Below are 16,245 nucleotides of genomic sequence, written 5' to 3' on the forward strand. Positions count from 1 at the left end.
TGTTTGGTTTATTTCTCCACTTTTAAAGCACACGTGGCTCTACAGGGGAGCTTCACTTTTGCTCCCAGTATGGGTGTTGGGGTTCACCGGTACCCAGAACACGTGTTTAAATGCAACCACGACCCCCTCCCCCACCGGGCCTCGAGCCGGGTCAGCGTGAGGCGGGGCGGGGAGCAGAGCCCGGCCGGGTGAACCACAGGGCGTAACAGGTGCCAAAGCCGCAGCTGCGCCAGCATCCCACTTGGCCCTAGGGATAAGGTTTTCATTTTTCAACGGGTTTTTTGGAAGTGGGGAGGAGACTCCCAGGCCCCCACCGGGCCAATGCAAGCCGCGGTTGTTCACTGCCTAGCAACGGGCAGAGCCAATGGGAGGTAGCCGGGCCTGCGGTTTAGGCGGCGCAGGGGCGGGGTGGGAACCTAGAGGACCTGCCGAGGCGGGGAGGCTACTGCGAGGGGCGGAGCGGAGCCAGTCTAGGCACCGGGAAGGCGGGAGCCGAGGCCGGAGGCGGGGCCGCAGGCCCCCGGCGCTGAGTGCCGCGCGCTTCAGCGGGCCCTCGGGGCTGTGCGATCTGGGTACGACGCCGTGCGGTGTCTCCCGGCGGCTCCCGGGGACCGTGACGGTGAGAGCCTAGCCCCGCGGCGCGGATAGTGACGTGCCCGCCTGGGGAGGGGCGACTGCACCGTCGGGACCGGGGACCGACGGTCCGGGGGTGGGCGCAGGCGGGGAGCGGGGTTGAGGGTCGGCACCTGGCTGGGCGCCCAGTTTGTCAGCGAGAGGCTCGGCGCAGCCGTTCGGGCCGTTGGAGCTGGTGAGCGTTGACCTCCCTGGCCGCGCCCAAAGGTAGTTGTGAGAGGTAGGTGCCAGCTTGGGGATCGCTCCCGCTGGCGGTCGCAGTGCTGTGCCTACGGTAGGGCTCTGGCCCAGGGAGCCTAAAACCCTCTTCTGGATGGAGAGAGGGTGGCGCCTGGCTTGGAATGACGAGCGACGCGGATACTGGTGGGGAGGAGATGGCAAATTTGGGGCTGCGGTGTCTCAGCAGAGGCTGCGGGTTTCGGAAATTTTTTAGCGCAATCCGCAAGAGTTGTCCTTAGAATGAGTTACTAGGCGTCCCATGGCCGCTGCAAAACCAGAGAACCCTGACGATAGTTAAATATGTAGGGGAAGAACTTGCATCATCTAAGAGGCAGGCATGTGTGAGAATATTTCCATGTAGGATTTCGTAGTATAGTACAGTAAACTGAATTATGAGCTCCCTGCCCCCTTTTGAGCCTATGCTGGTTTTCCAGTTATGCAAGTCACTTGGGCCCAGGAAATGGAATCTGCTAAATAATTTGTTCTCAGCACGTGTAATACGGGAATCTTTAGATTATTACCCCACTTCGGGCCCTGTAGTTATGATTGCTAAATTATCATTACTTGCGACGCTGATAGAGTGCTTGTTTAATCTGAGCGAATTGAGATTTCCCAATTCTGGACTCCATATTGGGGTGAGGATTAAAAGAGGCACCCCTCCGAGATGGTTCAGGAGCGTAAGAGGGTGTTTCCTGAAATTTGAAAATGCTGGGCTTCCCTAACAATTCAGATTGGAGTCTAGGTCAAGATTTGGCTATGAATTGTGGGTGCCTTGGAATTCTTCACGACAAGGGAGGGATTGGTTTACTGTTGAGGTTGGAGAAAATCCTGGCACCCTTGACCCTGACCTGAAAAAGTAGGTATGACTTAACACATTTAGAAGACTGAACAAAATATGAAAAGAATGTGAGGTCTGGAGAGAGGAGGAGGAAAAAAAAAAACGCCTTTAGAGTTAAAATTTAGGTCAAGCTATCCTGAAATTTAGAAGATAGGCTTATGAACTTGATTTCAGCCAGCAAAACTTAATCCATCCAATCCTATTTTAACCTACAGGCGTGGGAAGATTAAGTTATTTATTCAAACTAAATAAGTAAAATTACTGATTTTGGTGGAAATACTTGACACTCCATTCTGCCTTCTGTCAGGAAAAGTTTCTCAACATGGTTCTTTTGAAAAGAGAATGAAGAAACTGGTAGTTAAAATGAAGGGTCTTTTAATGACTTGCTGGGTCTTTTCAGCCAAGTCATTTTATACCCTTCCGCCTCTTCTCTTCCTCCATGTGTACAATGAAGATAATAAAGCCCTAGGGTCATGTAACATGAGTGAAACAAGTTTGAAGATAACTGCAAGGATTTGGTTATTCTAGGATGAAATGTGAAAACCTCATAACACATTGTGCCTAATGACAAAACTTGTTAGAGTATATTATGTTCCAGACACGCTGAGGCGTTATATGAGAAAACCAAAATGTTAATTGTTGAGATGACTTGCCAAAGGCCTCAAGGCCAACATGAAATCAAATGATATCCTTGGCCTACCCAGAATCCTGACATAGCTGCTCTTTGACAAAGCTGCCTATGACACAGATTTTATAAAAGGAGACATTGGAGTATCTTCTATGTAATATGCACCTACAAATAAGAAGATGGAAAGGCACTGTCCCAGAATTGTGTGATTTTAATTCATTTCCCGTGCTTAAAATGGAGCAGTCCCAAAACTTTATAAGTGATGTTTTTCCTTATCACTTATCAGTGAATATATAAGCCTTGAATATATAAGCCTTATTAGTTTGATAAGTTCATAGAGAGGTTTTAGCACTCCGTGAGTCTGTTTTGTGTCTCTGAGGTGGTGATCACAATTAGTTGCTCATGAAGGTACAAGTTATCTTGAATTCACGAAGTTATGGATTGAGATAGAAAAGTGCACCGTTCATTATTGATAATGGAAAACTACCTAAATTTTTTACTTGTGATAGTGGGTCAATATTATATAGTACCAGCAGATTTACTGAATTATACTTTAATAATTTATCCTTTTAATAAATGTTTATTAAACACTTAACTAAGCCCTCATCAACCTGCCAGACCTGAGCATAAAAATGATGGGTGTTGCCTTATGGAGTTTGTTTTAGGAAATTGACAGTATAGTAAAGGAGAGAGCAAAAATAGAAAATAAAAGATGCAAATATGGGAAGGCTTCGGAAGAGAGAATTTCACCTGTGTCCTGACAGAGGGGAGGAGGTGGTGGTGTGGTTCCCCTGTGGAACACACCCTGGCCTGTTCTGTGCAGTGCACCATTGGGGACGCACAGGCAGTTTGCCAGTTAGAGTCGGGCAGGGTGGGTTAGTGATAAGCTTGGAAAATAGCGATATGACCTTTGACCAGTAAGTGATAGGGAATCTTGAAAAGGTTTTGTTCAGGAGAATTATATGTGATTTTTACTCTAGAAGTATGTTCATCAAAATCAGTAATTTGTGTGATCCGAAAGTGTTCTGAATATAGACAATCTAAGTAACATTTGAGGGACAACAGCCCTACACAGCAATTAAAAACTAAAAATATTTTGTTGAACCCCCCAGAAGCTTTTAAAAAGTAAAAATGCTTATTCATATAACCAACCTTTATTCAGTATCTTTTTTTGTTTGTTTTTGTGTTTTTTACTGAGTATAATTGACATAACATTAATTTCAGGTGTAACAGTGATTCAGTATTTGTATATATTGTGAAATGATCACTGTTTGTCTAGTATCTCCTGCTGTTAAGATAAGGAGTAGAGATGCAAGGACAAATCAAGTACAGCCCCGTTTTCGAGCAACTTGCCACTCAGGAAGAGAGAAAACACAGTTATAATAACAGTGCAGAATCTGAGTGTCATAAGAGGCATAAAAATGTTTGGTCCTAGCAATGCAGGATCTGAGATGAGAGAAAATAAATTCAAATTAAACGCAGTTCTTAAATAGAAATTAAACTGTGGCCAGTTTAACAATCAGCACAAACCTAGCTAACATTTACAGTTCTCTGTTAACCCTTATTACATACACTGCCCTCCCTCACTCTTAATTCTTTTGAGTGAAATTTTTGGTTTGACCACCGTTCTGCTTAGCTGCAGGACCTTGACTCAGTTGCTAGTTGCCCTTCTCTGTGTCATGGTTGTCTCATTTGTGCATTGGGGATGATGGTGCCTGCTTCATAGGGTTGTGATGATTAAATAAGACAGTATGTTCGTATCTAGAACAGTGCCTGGAAAAATACATTTTCTGAGCTTACATTCATTGAGCACTTAGTATTTCTATTTGATATAAAGTGCTGTGGTTGAATAAGGACCAACTAAGGAGAGGATCTTTTTTTTTATCACTAGTGTATCTGTCAATGAGCCTCTGATAAAGTCTCTCCATTCAAAGACGCCAAACATATTCTGTCACTCTAAGCTTTGTTTATTATCTCCTTTCCGTGTTTGCTCATCACTTCCCTGAAATCCAATTTCCATTTTTATTCCTCACTAATCACCAAGTTCAACATATTTTTTCTGTTCAGATCTTACCGTTTCTATGGCATTTGTTGCCATTCATCGCACTTCCCACTTGAAAACTTTTTTCCCTTGCTTTTCCCAAAGCCTGGCCACGTGTTTGTTTGTTTGTTTTTATCTCTTACATCTAGATTATCTTCACTCACCTGGTATATGTTGATGTCCTTTAGGGGTTCCTTCTGTTTCCCCCTTTTTTTTCCTGTATGAATGCAATGATCACATACATGCCAAATCTGCCTGGATGCCTTTTGACCTCCCGGCCCCAGAGTTTATCCCTGTTTGAATGTCTCATGACGGCATCTCTAAACCCAGTGTGTTCTACACTGAGCTCACTCTCTTCACACTAAACCAAACCCAGTGTTAATTAACCTTACTCCTCTGTTCTCTTCATCTAAGAGACAGTGTCTTCTGTCTGGTACCAGAGACAAGTTTTTTCATAAAGAATAAGTGCCTCCCTTTTTTTTAATTGTCACCAATTTTATTAGTACAGCTTTTGAAGTATTTCTTGTCTGTCCTTTGCCATCCTTATCATCACAGGCTAAGTCAGCCAGCCAGTCCCTGACCATCAGCTGCCCAATTTGCTGTAATGTTTTTGTGTTGGGACTGCTGAAAAAGGAGCCCATTTTGGAAACATTAAGATGGGAGGCCACTGCTCGAAGAATATTGTTCTAAAAGAGTTGTAGCACTACATATGATTTTAAAATCGTATACAGAGCTTGAGTGGCTAGTAGATACTATAACCAAGATGAGTACCAGCCACAGGGCATACTTTCTACCTGAGAGTTAGTCTAGGTTCTCAAGGCCCCCATCTTGGGTTGGTCAATCTGTTGCTACTTAATAGTAATCTGGTGGTCGTGCTTTCCTAGCTAAAAAGTGGCACCTTCAACATTACTCTTTCTGTATACAAGTTTTAGAAATATCCCACATAGGACCTAGCATATAAAAACAAGAAAATGTTTTAGAAATCATCAATAAATACAAACCATCAGCCGTGTTACTTTATAACAAGGAGATAAGCTCAGAGAATTTATATCTTGCTCTGGATACTTGCCCTGTGTCAAGAGGGGGCCGGGTCTGTGAGGCTTTGGAATCATTGTTTTTATTCTTATCTTCCAGGTTAAATAGCTGGGTTTTTATACCTGCTTTCCCGGTTTGTAACTGGGTAAGTCAACTAATCTCTCTGAGCCTCAGATTCTTCCATCAATAAAATAGTGTTATATCTACTTCTTACTACAGCCATCGTGAGGATAAATGGCATAGCTGATGAGCCACATCTGGCCGCAGTAGAGGCTTAGAGTGGTAGTTCTTCTCTCCTGCAGTTCCACACAGTTGGCTAGTATAGGAGTCCTTAACTTCCTGTCCATGGATCTTTCGAAGATTTGTGTATGCTTCATAGGTCCTCTGGAACTAGCTCAAAATGCCTGTTTCAATACAATGCTTTTAAGGAGAGAGGGTCATTGGTATTGGATTCTGTGACCCAAAACAGTTTAACCCCTGAGTTGGCAGTTGGCAGGCCTAGGACCCAGGGCTTTCGGTGTCTCGTAGCCAGACTGGGTAGAATTTAGAGTTGTTTAAAATATTTTAGGAACATTATAAAAAAATATATTTTAAAGTACTTTAGGTACAGAGATTCAGATTAGTTGTAATCCTTGGCTCATGACACAATCTCATAATTGGTCCATTTATTTATTTAGTTTTAATAATATAACAATAGGAACCACCTAACATAAAGCAAAGACTTGACAGGAACCTCTAAAGAACCATGTGGGCCCCTCCATCCCTTTTTCCTACTTGCCTCTCCTGATGCAACTGTTTAGTGAACCCTATATTCATCATTTCCTTGGTATCTTTTTAAATACAGTTTTATTGAAACTTGAAGTTTTTCATACACACTATATTACTAGAAACTGTATGTTACATGCCCTATCTTTTGAGATGTTTTTCATTTTATATAAGGCTGAAATTCATCCACTCGAAAGTATATTGCTGAGGTTCATGTACGTTGTACGTCACTGACGTTTTCCCATTGCTGTACGACAGTCCATTTTTCAGAGATGCCACTGTCCACTTTCCTGTTGATGGGCGTGAGGGCTGCTGCTTATTTTCACACCTTCTAGCGTACACATGCAAGAGTGTTTCTTGGATTTATACGCAGAAGTAGACTGGTTATGTTGTAGTTATGTGAAAAAGGTACATGAATTTCAACAGTCATGCTGTTTGATTTTCAAAGGTTCTCCTCACCTACCATTGTTGAGGAGGTCTTAGCCAGGCGTTCCCCAGGACTGTTATATTCAACCTTTACTTGGTACTTTGGGACACTTTTACATTCTGGAATCCATTTGATGGCACCCTTAGAAAAGAATACCTTTTTGGCATTCTCTAATCCAAACTGCATAAATAGGGTACTAACTTACACCGAACCAGTTTTGTAGAGTACAGCCATGTTCTTAAACTGTACTCGTCAGAATCCCGTGGAGGATCTGTTAAAGCACTGATTTCTGGGTTCCACCCCTGGAGTTTCTGCATCTATAGATCTGAAGTGGGACTTGAGAATTTGCGTTTCTAGCAGGTGGCTAGGTGCCGTTGATGCTGCGAGTCCTGGGACCGCAATTTGAGAACTGTGCCTAATGACTGAATTTGGGCTAAACACTGAAAAATTATTACAGAAAGATGACTACATTGTTACAGAACAGATTCATGGATGATGTTTAGTTTCTGTGTTATTTCCATTTAGATTTTGTTACTTATTATTTTAGGAATGAAATACTAATAAATGGTAATTGTTTTTAAATTTTATTTGAACATCTTAGCTGACTTTCAGCTTTACAAAGAAAGCTTCTTTTTTGTTCTTTTTCTTAGTAATTTTCATGTAAGAATGTGATTGCTGCTACTCCTACCCCTGCACTGGAAAAATTTGAAGTTGGTATACCGTCTGTAAATTGTCACACTCTCGGATCATACACTAAATCAGCCTCCTGCTTCTGTAAGCTGGCGCCAGTCAAGATCTGACTGAAGGCCCTTCTGAATCGCAGCATGGCTAGAGTGTTGGCTCTTCTTTATCATGATATTGCAGTGGCATGCCTCACACTAATATGTCATTGAACTTTGTTGACATTTATTCAGCAGACTTGATTGGGTTCCTACCATGGGTCAATTATGGTATCTCATAATGAAGCAGGGTGCAACAGTGCGATGACAGGCCTGCTGACCAGAAACTCAGTTTAGGTGCAGAGAGGGGTTTTGTTATGGTTAGATCTGTGCTGTAGTTGGGTTAATGCAAAGTTCCAGAAGCACAAGGAGGAGGGAATGGTAGTTTGGGGAAAGCCTGGCAATTGGGCTCTATATTCTAGATTTTTCAAAAATGTTTTTGTGTATTGCTTGTTTGAATTTTAATATTTTATATGCTTTGTAATGCATTCTAGTTACTCAGTTGGAACAGTTACTCTCTGATTATAATTTCATCTCAAGGTGAGCTGGTAGAGAGACGAGTACCTGTGTGTATGTTCAGTCTGAAAAAGCAGCTCACACACTGTGTATTCCCTTCTCTTGTACATTAAAGCCAGGAGGGTGTAATAATTAAACGTGCTGGACTACTGTGGCTTGAATCTTGGCTTTGTCACATTCTAGTATGCCACCTTGGGCAAGAAAACTCTGGGTGGTCTGTTTCCTCATCTGCAACAGGAGTTATTTTTGAGATTGAATGAGTTAATACATGTTTTTATGTGCTTTAACTTTCTTGTTCCAAGTAAATGGTTATGCATAATTTATTTTTGTTGTTGAAATTAAGTAGAATCTCATTTGTTAAACATGTGGTTGTGAAGACAGTGTGCTCACATTCTGTTATAAAAATGTGATAAAGAGATTTTGATATAAATAGCTATACTTGATTCTATTTTAAGCCCCATGAGGAATGTAAAAATCATAGATGATAGAACTGAAAATTCTTTAAAGGTCATCTAGTTTGACCTCCTAATGTGGACACTGAAAACCAAAGAAATTGGGACCGGCTCAGGGTTGCTCAGTGAAATGGTGAGAGCGGCACTGCCCCTGGCGCCCATTCCGCTCGTTTTTCAGCACCCTCTGCAGCTCCCTTGGAACAACGGTGTCCAGAAGAAAACTACGTTTAACTGGAGAGCCAAGACCAAAAAGATGAAAACAGAGCAATAAAAAGTCAGTCTATAATGAAATGCCAGATGGTGTGACGTAGATTCTAAGTATATACCTGTGTAACTTCATGCGCTGCTCTCGAAGCAGCGTGTAATTAACTGATTGACCTGGATGCAAATTTTATTATATATATAGAGAGAGACTATATATAGACTATAACATATATATACATATATACATATATATATATATATATATATATATATATATATATATATGTTATTGCTCATGCCATTCTGCCATTGGTTTTGGTGTTTGAGAGTGGTGCTATTCATCCCCATTGCCTCTGCTTATTACCAATTTCTTTTAAAAAACTTGGATTTTTTCCTCATATGAAAAATATATTCACTCGTAGACAATTTGGAAGACACAAAAAAGTAGAGATTATTCATAATACTTTATGGGTGTGAGAATGTGTGAAGAAAGGGAGGAAAGCTCTGCCCTTGTCCTTCTCTTTCCTACTCCCAGGCTGGTATTGTCTCCCAGTTTTTCCTGTTCTTCTGTCTTTATAGGACAGTATTTATACCTGTACTTATATACTCATATATAATTTTTAAAAGATCAAATAAGATCATGTTTTTGCTGCTCTGCAACTTCTAAAAAGTTACTTAACAAAATATCATGGAACTCTTTCCAAATAGTAAAATATCTAATTATAGCTAACTGGCATTTTTGGGTACTTACCATGTACCCAAGGCCCCTTACATGTATATACTTATATTTAATAATGTTGTTGCCTAAAGTTTGCAGCTAACTTTAGTTTTTTATTTTTATTTTTCAGATTTTATTTATTTATTTTTAGAGGGGAAGAGAAGGAGAAAGAGAGGGAGAGAAACATCACTGTGTGGTTGCCCCTCACACGCCCCCTACTGGGGACCTGGCCCACAACCCAGGTATGTGCCCTGACTGGGAATCAAACCAACGACCCCTTGCTTTGCAGGCTGGCACTCAGTCCACTGAGCCACACCAGCCAGGGTGCAGCTAGCTTTATTATTTAATCACATTGTAATCCTTTGAGGTAAAGACTGGTTTTACTCTCCTTTTGCAGTTGAGGAAAATGAAGACCTGAGATTTCTGTTCTGGGCAATTTACCTTGTAAGTGCTGGAACTGGGATTTGAAACCAGGTGGTCTGACTTTGGCTCCTGTGTCATTATAGCATGCTGTTTCTCATACTGCAGAAATAATTGGTGTATATAAGGAATGTAATGTAGCATTCTACTCTGTAAAGTAGCTTTCTAATGGCAAATTCTGGCTTGGAGCTTCACTGAGATTGTATTCCTCAACCCAAGGGGGGGGATACACCTGAAATATTTTACTATGATTTGTGTCTTCACACTATTTTGGGCAGTCTGTCCGGTTGGGAGATTTGGTGTAATGACTGGTAGTAGGACATACTGCTTCCTGAGCCTCGCATCCACTGAAGCCGCAACACATGACAGTTAAGAGAATGGGTTCTGGGGTCTGGGGTGGGGAATACACCCCAGTTCTGCCATTTGCCAGTTTTAGGACCTTGGACCAATTACCTAATTCTTCTGTGCCTCAGTTTCCTTATTCTGTAAAAAGGAAATAATGTAACACTGAGGGTAGTTGTGAGGGTTGACCTCATAATATTACAGAGCATTTAGAACAGCACCTAGCACGTGTATGTTAGATTGGTCCCCTGTATCCCAGTACACTCCACTCAGTTTTACCCATTATCTCATCATATACCCATAGCCACCCTGCAAAGTAGATGGTGTCACCCTGTTTCCCAGGTGAGGAAACAGGCTCATACTTGTCAGGGTGTGAGCCCAGTCTGTCTGACCCAGGTCCATGAGACTTGCATTGTTCACACTGGACTTTCCAACTGTAAATTCTCATAGCCACAAACTGAGCAAGGAGGCACATTTTGAGTTTTAGCCATTCAGATATATATTAAAATATAGTTTGTGAAGAATTTTCTTCTGTGGAAAATAGCTATACTATTAAATTATGCCAGTCAAGTCAAATCATTTAGATTTTAAATGTGTAAAAAGTAGATTTTCTAGAGGTTGAATTTTTATTGTGTTTCTATTCTGATATGCATGCCTGAACTGGGATTTTGTTTATAGTAGCAGAGGCATTTGCAGTGGAATTAAGAACTGTATGTAGTTTTCTTTGGAACAAAATTATAGTAGAAAGTAGTATTAATTTTTAAATAATCATAATTTGTTTCTTGAGAGCAAGCATGTCTCTTAAAGTATGCTGATAACTAAATTTTCAAGTTTTATGACTGAGTTTGTAAGATAGGACTAGTGTTTAAATACTTAGTTTTAATAATTTTATTTTCTTAAACTAACAATGTGGTTTGACTTTGTGAGATTTTAACAAAGACCTTTGTTTGCTATGAAAAATCCTGCACAATACTTAGAAGCCCAGGTGGTATAATGTTTCTATATAATGAAAAACTATTATTTTCTGACACTTGATTGAAGTTTGTTAGAATTCTGATTAGATAAGCAAATGCACCTTCTCAAGTTTGAATTCCCAGTGAACTTGAAAAGAACACTTAAAATAGTGTACAGTGTGAAGGAAGTCTTGTAATCCTGATGTTACTTAGGTTTCTGCTGAGCTCTTGTCAGTGAGCAGATGTGTTAGGAGAGGCTTGGGGGATGGGGAGAAATGCTTTCCCCTAAAAGGCTCACATCTTTTGCATCATTTCCATTGCTGTTTTTCTTTAACCACTTTTGCTTGCTGGAATGAACATGTTACTTTACAATTAGTTATTTACCTGAGTATTCACTGATTATTCCATCCATTAATATAAGTGGGAAGAATACAGAAATATAAAATAAGTGGTATTTAAAGACTAGCTGGGAAAGATGAAACACTCTAGTAAATGGATGGAGGACCTAGAGAGTGGCGTTTAGAGGGCTGTGTGGAGGGCATGATGGTGGCTGAGCTGGGCTCTGAAGAAGCAGTAGCATGAGCGAGGTGAAAGAAGCAAGCAGAGGTGGAGAGCACAGGCTGGAGTGCGTGTGCCATATGTGGGACTCAGTGCATTTATAAGTATTTACTGAGCACCTGCTGTGTTTCAGAAACTGTTGGATACAGAAATGAATGATTCCCTGTCCTGTAGAAGTTCATACACTAGTGGGGGAGGCATCCAACTATAACAACATGGAGCAGTTAATTACAGTGCTGGATGACATCATCATCCTAGAACTGAATAGTTGCTTTTGTAGTTTATGTTATTAATTTAGTTATGTTTCAGCAAGAGACATGTAAATTAAGGAAGGGATTCAGAAATGTATACAGTTGGTGGGTAAAAGTAGGTTTACACTTCTTACGTAAAATAATAGAAGAATAAACTGTTTCATGTGCTCACAAGTGTAAACCTACTCTTGCCCACCCTATATATATATATATATATATATATATATATTTTTTTTTTTTTTACAACTTTTATTAATTATTGCTCAGTAACAAGTTACTCTAAAACCTAGAAGCTTTTATCTCCTGATTTCTGTTTAGGGACCTTGAAAGTGCTAGGCTGCTTTTTGGCCGAGGTTGCAATCATCTCAAGCTTGACTGGGGGAGGATCTACTTCCAAACTCACTGTTCTGGCTCTATGCAGGCCTGAGGTCCTCACTGGCTGTTCACTGGAGACATTAGTTCCTTTCCACGTGGCCTTTCCTGGGGCTGCTTGCAACAAGACAGCTTGCTTCCCCAAGAAAGAGGGATCCAGGGGCAGTGAGTGAGAACTGATCCCAGATGGAAGCCACAGCCTTTTTATAACCTACACTTGAAATCCCATCACTTCTGGTGTATTCTAATTATTAGGAGCTAGTCGCTAAGTCCACCCTACACTCAAGGAGCAGGATAACCAAAGGTATGTATAACAGGAAGCAGGAATAATTGAAGGCCAACTTAGAGGCTGCCTCTTCCAAAATTCCTTAAGTGGTTAATGCATATAGAGAACTCCTGAGTTTTTGTGTAGAAGGAAGCGGAAGAACCAGCCAAGGAAGTTTTCTGATGGGGGAAAAAAAAACAGGCATAATTAACCTGAACCACAAATGTTATTGCTAAAGATCTATAAAGTTACTTTGGATGTTGTCTTAATATTTAGTCTACTGTGGAAAATAGTAAGATGAGTTATTTATCCTCATTAAACATTGTATGTAACTGATCTAATTTCTGGGAATTGTTTTTATGCCTTTTCAAAGCACAATGTATGTGAGACACTATTGTTTGTGGCATAGCACAGTTTAAAAGTGTGCCTGAATTTCAAATAGTAGATAAGTTTCTTTAAAATTGTGTGTTCTGAATAGAATAATTAAATGATGAGAACTCAGTCTGTTAAAGAAATTATGAAAATCTTTTTTATTATATTCTACTTTAAAGATAGGTAGATGGAGAGATTTGAATGTGCAGTGCTGAAAGGTGGAATTGGTGATAAAATGAAAAGAGCACAGTTTTGAAGACTGAGATTTTTGTTCAAACTTCACAACCAATTAGAAATGATTTCAGGTAATACTGTTGACTTTCTGAGCTCAAGTTTCTTATCTATAATACAGATAAATACATATGAAAGAAAATTCTTTGACATGAAAATACTAGATTTTTGAAACTTAAAACTGCTTCCCAATTTTCTGTCAGTTTTCTAACCTAGAAAATGCTACTAGATCATTCTTATGTTCTGCACAATCATTTTACCCAAACAAACCCGAGTCCCTTGTTTGTTTTATACCTGAACTATATGGCATTGGTACTTTGCAACACAGAGGGAAGCCAAAGCAGTTCTTCAGAAATAATAAGATGGTATTTTTTCTGAAATGGTTGCCATTTTACTGTAATTAGTAAGATTTTCTATTGTGAAGTGTATGTTAAGGAATACTTGGAACAAGGAAGTTTATGAGATGCCTACATGCATATTACCTACCAGTAAGGAATAAGCTGTCTCTCTGAATAGGATAATTTTTTTAATAGATCAGTTATTTGATTAGGTTCTTTGTAAGAAATTTAGAACACCAGTTTGTGAGGATAAAGCCTGTTTGTGAGAGCAAACACAGAATGGGTTTAGCTCTGGAGTTGAGGGACACTGATTTTAGGCAGAATTTACGAGTCCACGGCTTTCTGATCAACCTTGCGCTGCTGTGTAATCTCATCTTTCTCTTTCTCTCGGCTGAAGATCTCGCTCTCCTGGTGTCTGGGCTGGCACAGCTTCTTCTTGAAGTAAGCATCTATGAGATGTTTGGGGATTTTCACACACTGATACCAGATTTGGTGGAGGTGGCAATGACAGACTTCTGGTGTGTTCTGTGTAGAGGAACTTGATTAAGGAACCGAGGTCTGGTCACAGGTAGCTGGCCACTGCTCAGCTGCTTCAGGAAAACCAGCCTCTTACCTCTGTGACGCTGAATATGTAGCCAGCTACATATTCCTCTGACTAGGACAGGGCTTCAGCTGCAGTGGGGCTTCCCCTTCCTAGGCATCTCGGCCTTGAGGATAACCTTCTTAACCTTGCCGCCAGCATTAGCCTTCTTGGCTCCAGGTTTCTTCTCCTTGGCATCTGGTGTCTCAGTTTTTTCAACCCCATCTTGTAAGATGGGAAAAAAAGGGGAAAGAATTCTTACTTATGGAATACTTTATAGGTTTTTATTTGTTTTTATATATTTTCCGGTCATTTCCTAACAATCTTAGATGAATGAAATGACATTTACAAGATGTCTAAATTTTTTAAGCTTCAATTTTTGTTCATAAAAATCACTTGTGATTTTGACCTATCTTGGAATCTGGGCAGCTGACCTAACAGCTGGTATATAGAGAGAATTGGGGATTCCAGATCACTTGAACCAAAACATGATCACTATTAATTTTTTTCCTGTTGCCTTCTTTAATGAAACTATGGTAACAATGTTAGCATAACCAGATTTGTTCAATGACTTGTAATGGATAATTGTATCCACTATATAATAGTTTGCTATGACTTAATATATTGGGTGGGCCAAAAAGTGTGTTTGGTTTTTTTCTGTAAGATGGCTCCAGTAGCACTTAGTTGTCTTTAACTTCATTCAAAACAATTTTGTTAGATTGTATTGTGACAGCTGGCATATCAGTGTGCATTTAAAAAAAAACCATCAAAATTGGTGAATTTTTGTGTAGCCATTTTACTATTGAAGTTGGAAGAAAGGATGCAACATTTTCTTATTATCTCAAGAAAGGTAAAAATGCAATTGAAAAGCTAAAAGACTTGTGCAATGAGTGTATAGAGAAGGTGCTGTGACTGATCGAATGTGTCAAAAGTGTTTAGCAAAGTTTCATGCTGGGAATTCTTTGCTGGATGATGCTCTATGGTCAGGTAGAATGATTGAAGTTAATAGTGTTCAAATTGAGACGTCAGTTGAGAACAGTCAGCATTATACCACGCAGGATATAGCCTACATACTCAGAATATCCAAATCAATAAAGTTATTGGTGAAAATGAAAAATGTGTCTTTCATTTTATGGAAAAAAACATACAGACTTTTTGGCCAACCTATTATAATAATATACATTATATATGAAATATGGAACTTAATTCTGGGCCAGTGCCATGTTTTAATGAAGTCCTTCTTGGCTCCTTTGGAGCTTTCAAGTAGAAATGAACTTGGGGTGGTATAAGATTTAGTTATAATTAAACTAGAATAGAATACTGTGCTTAAATTAGTCTCTTGTTTTTTGAGGTACATATTGATTAAGAGTCTTAAGACTCCTTTCTTGGAAAAACTGAAACTAGTTGGTTAACTTTTTATCACAAGCCTTGTAGTATACAATTAGTTGCATCATTGAACAGAAGAGGTCATAGAAGTGGGGGGCTCTGTCTGCAGGCCGCCCCCCCCACCCTTCCACCACGGATGAGAATAAGTCTACCAAGACATAATTTGTTTGGGGATGAAAGGTGACCGATCTCTCACAGGAGAAGGACCAAGAGCCTTTTCTTCAATCACTTTTATTGGGTTCATTTGCATAAGAATTCAGGTAAAGCTCATTACTCATTGCCTGGAAGTATGGATCAAACAATAGATAACAAGGAACTCTGAGGGCCTATTCTGAGTCAGGGTCAAAGAGCTGTAAAACACTAAGGAACAAACTTACTTCTTCCCTGGACCCTTATCATTCAACTGAGAGCATTTCAAACAAAGCAGGTTTCACAGGATTTTACATATTCTTTCTTAGGCCTGATCACCCAGGGAAACTGCCCTTTTCAGCACAGAGCTGCACCACCTTCTGTTGTTTCAGGCTTAGGTAGAGCAAGGGAACTAAGGCAACCAAGAGATAAGGAGATTTTCTCCCAGACGATGAGGACTCAGGCTATGTCATAGCCAAGGGGTGAGGGTCCATCACCCCCTTTTGCTGTAGCCCCCAGAGTCCTTCTTTGGGGGCCTCCCACATGATCGTGCCTGTCTTTGGTTGTTCCCCCCTTGGGGAATCTTACCCATCATTGGCTAACTGACCAAGCATTGTGGACCAGGCAGGGTGAAGTAAAAGGAGAGGAAGTGGTGTTCCTGCCAGGGAGATAAGCTTTTGTCTCCTTGCTGGCTTACGGTCCAAGGTCATTCCCTCAGCCTTAGCCTTGGCCGGGGTTACAGCTTCTGATACCAGGCAGGGTGGTTCCCAATATAGAAGCTTCTAGACTGTGTGAAATCATATATTGGAAGTTCTTTGTTTCATAGCAGTTTAAAATGGAATTCTGGTTTTCA

General features: G+C 40.4%; 1 protein-coding gene across 9 annotated transcripts in view; it reads left to right on the forward strand.

Moving 5' to 3' along the window:
- The first annotated feature begins 443 nt into the window (after window positions 1-443).
- The window catches only part of LOC123816459 (SSX family member 2 interacting protein), a 42,571-nt gene continuing 26,769 nt past the window's right edge, over window positions 444-16,245 (forward strand). For 2 of the 9 annotated variants that reach the window (XM_045835415.1, XM_045835416.1), the window contains exon 1: window positions 444-619. The gene's annotated coding sequence lies outside the window, so the exon portion shown is untranslated. Of the gene's footprint in view, window positions 620-740; window positions 854-9,379; window positions 9,438-9,620; window positions 9,640-12,907; window positions 13,034-16,245 lie in introns of those variants that run through there. The other 7 variants (XM_045835408.1, XM_045835413.1, XM_045835409.1 and 4 more) reach the window with 6 other exon arrangements.

The sequence above is a fragment of the Phyllostomus hastatus genome, unplaced genomic scaffold (genome assembly GCF_019186645.2).
Source record: "Phyllostomus hastatus isolate PE091 unplaced genomic scaffold, TTU_PhHast_1.1 phas_contig_209, whole genome shotgun sequence".
NCBI classification, from domain to species: domain Eukaryota; kingdom Metazoa; phylum Chordata; class Mammalia; order Chiroptera; family Phyllostomidae; genus Phyllostomus; species Phyllostomus hastatus.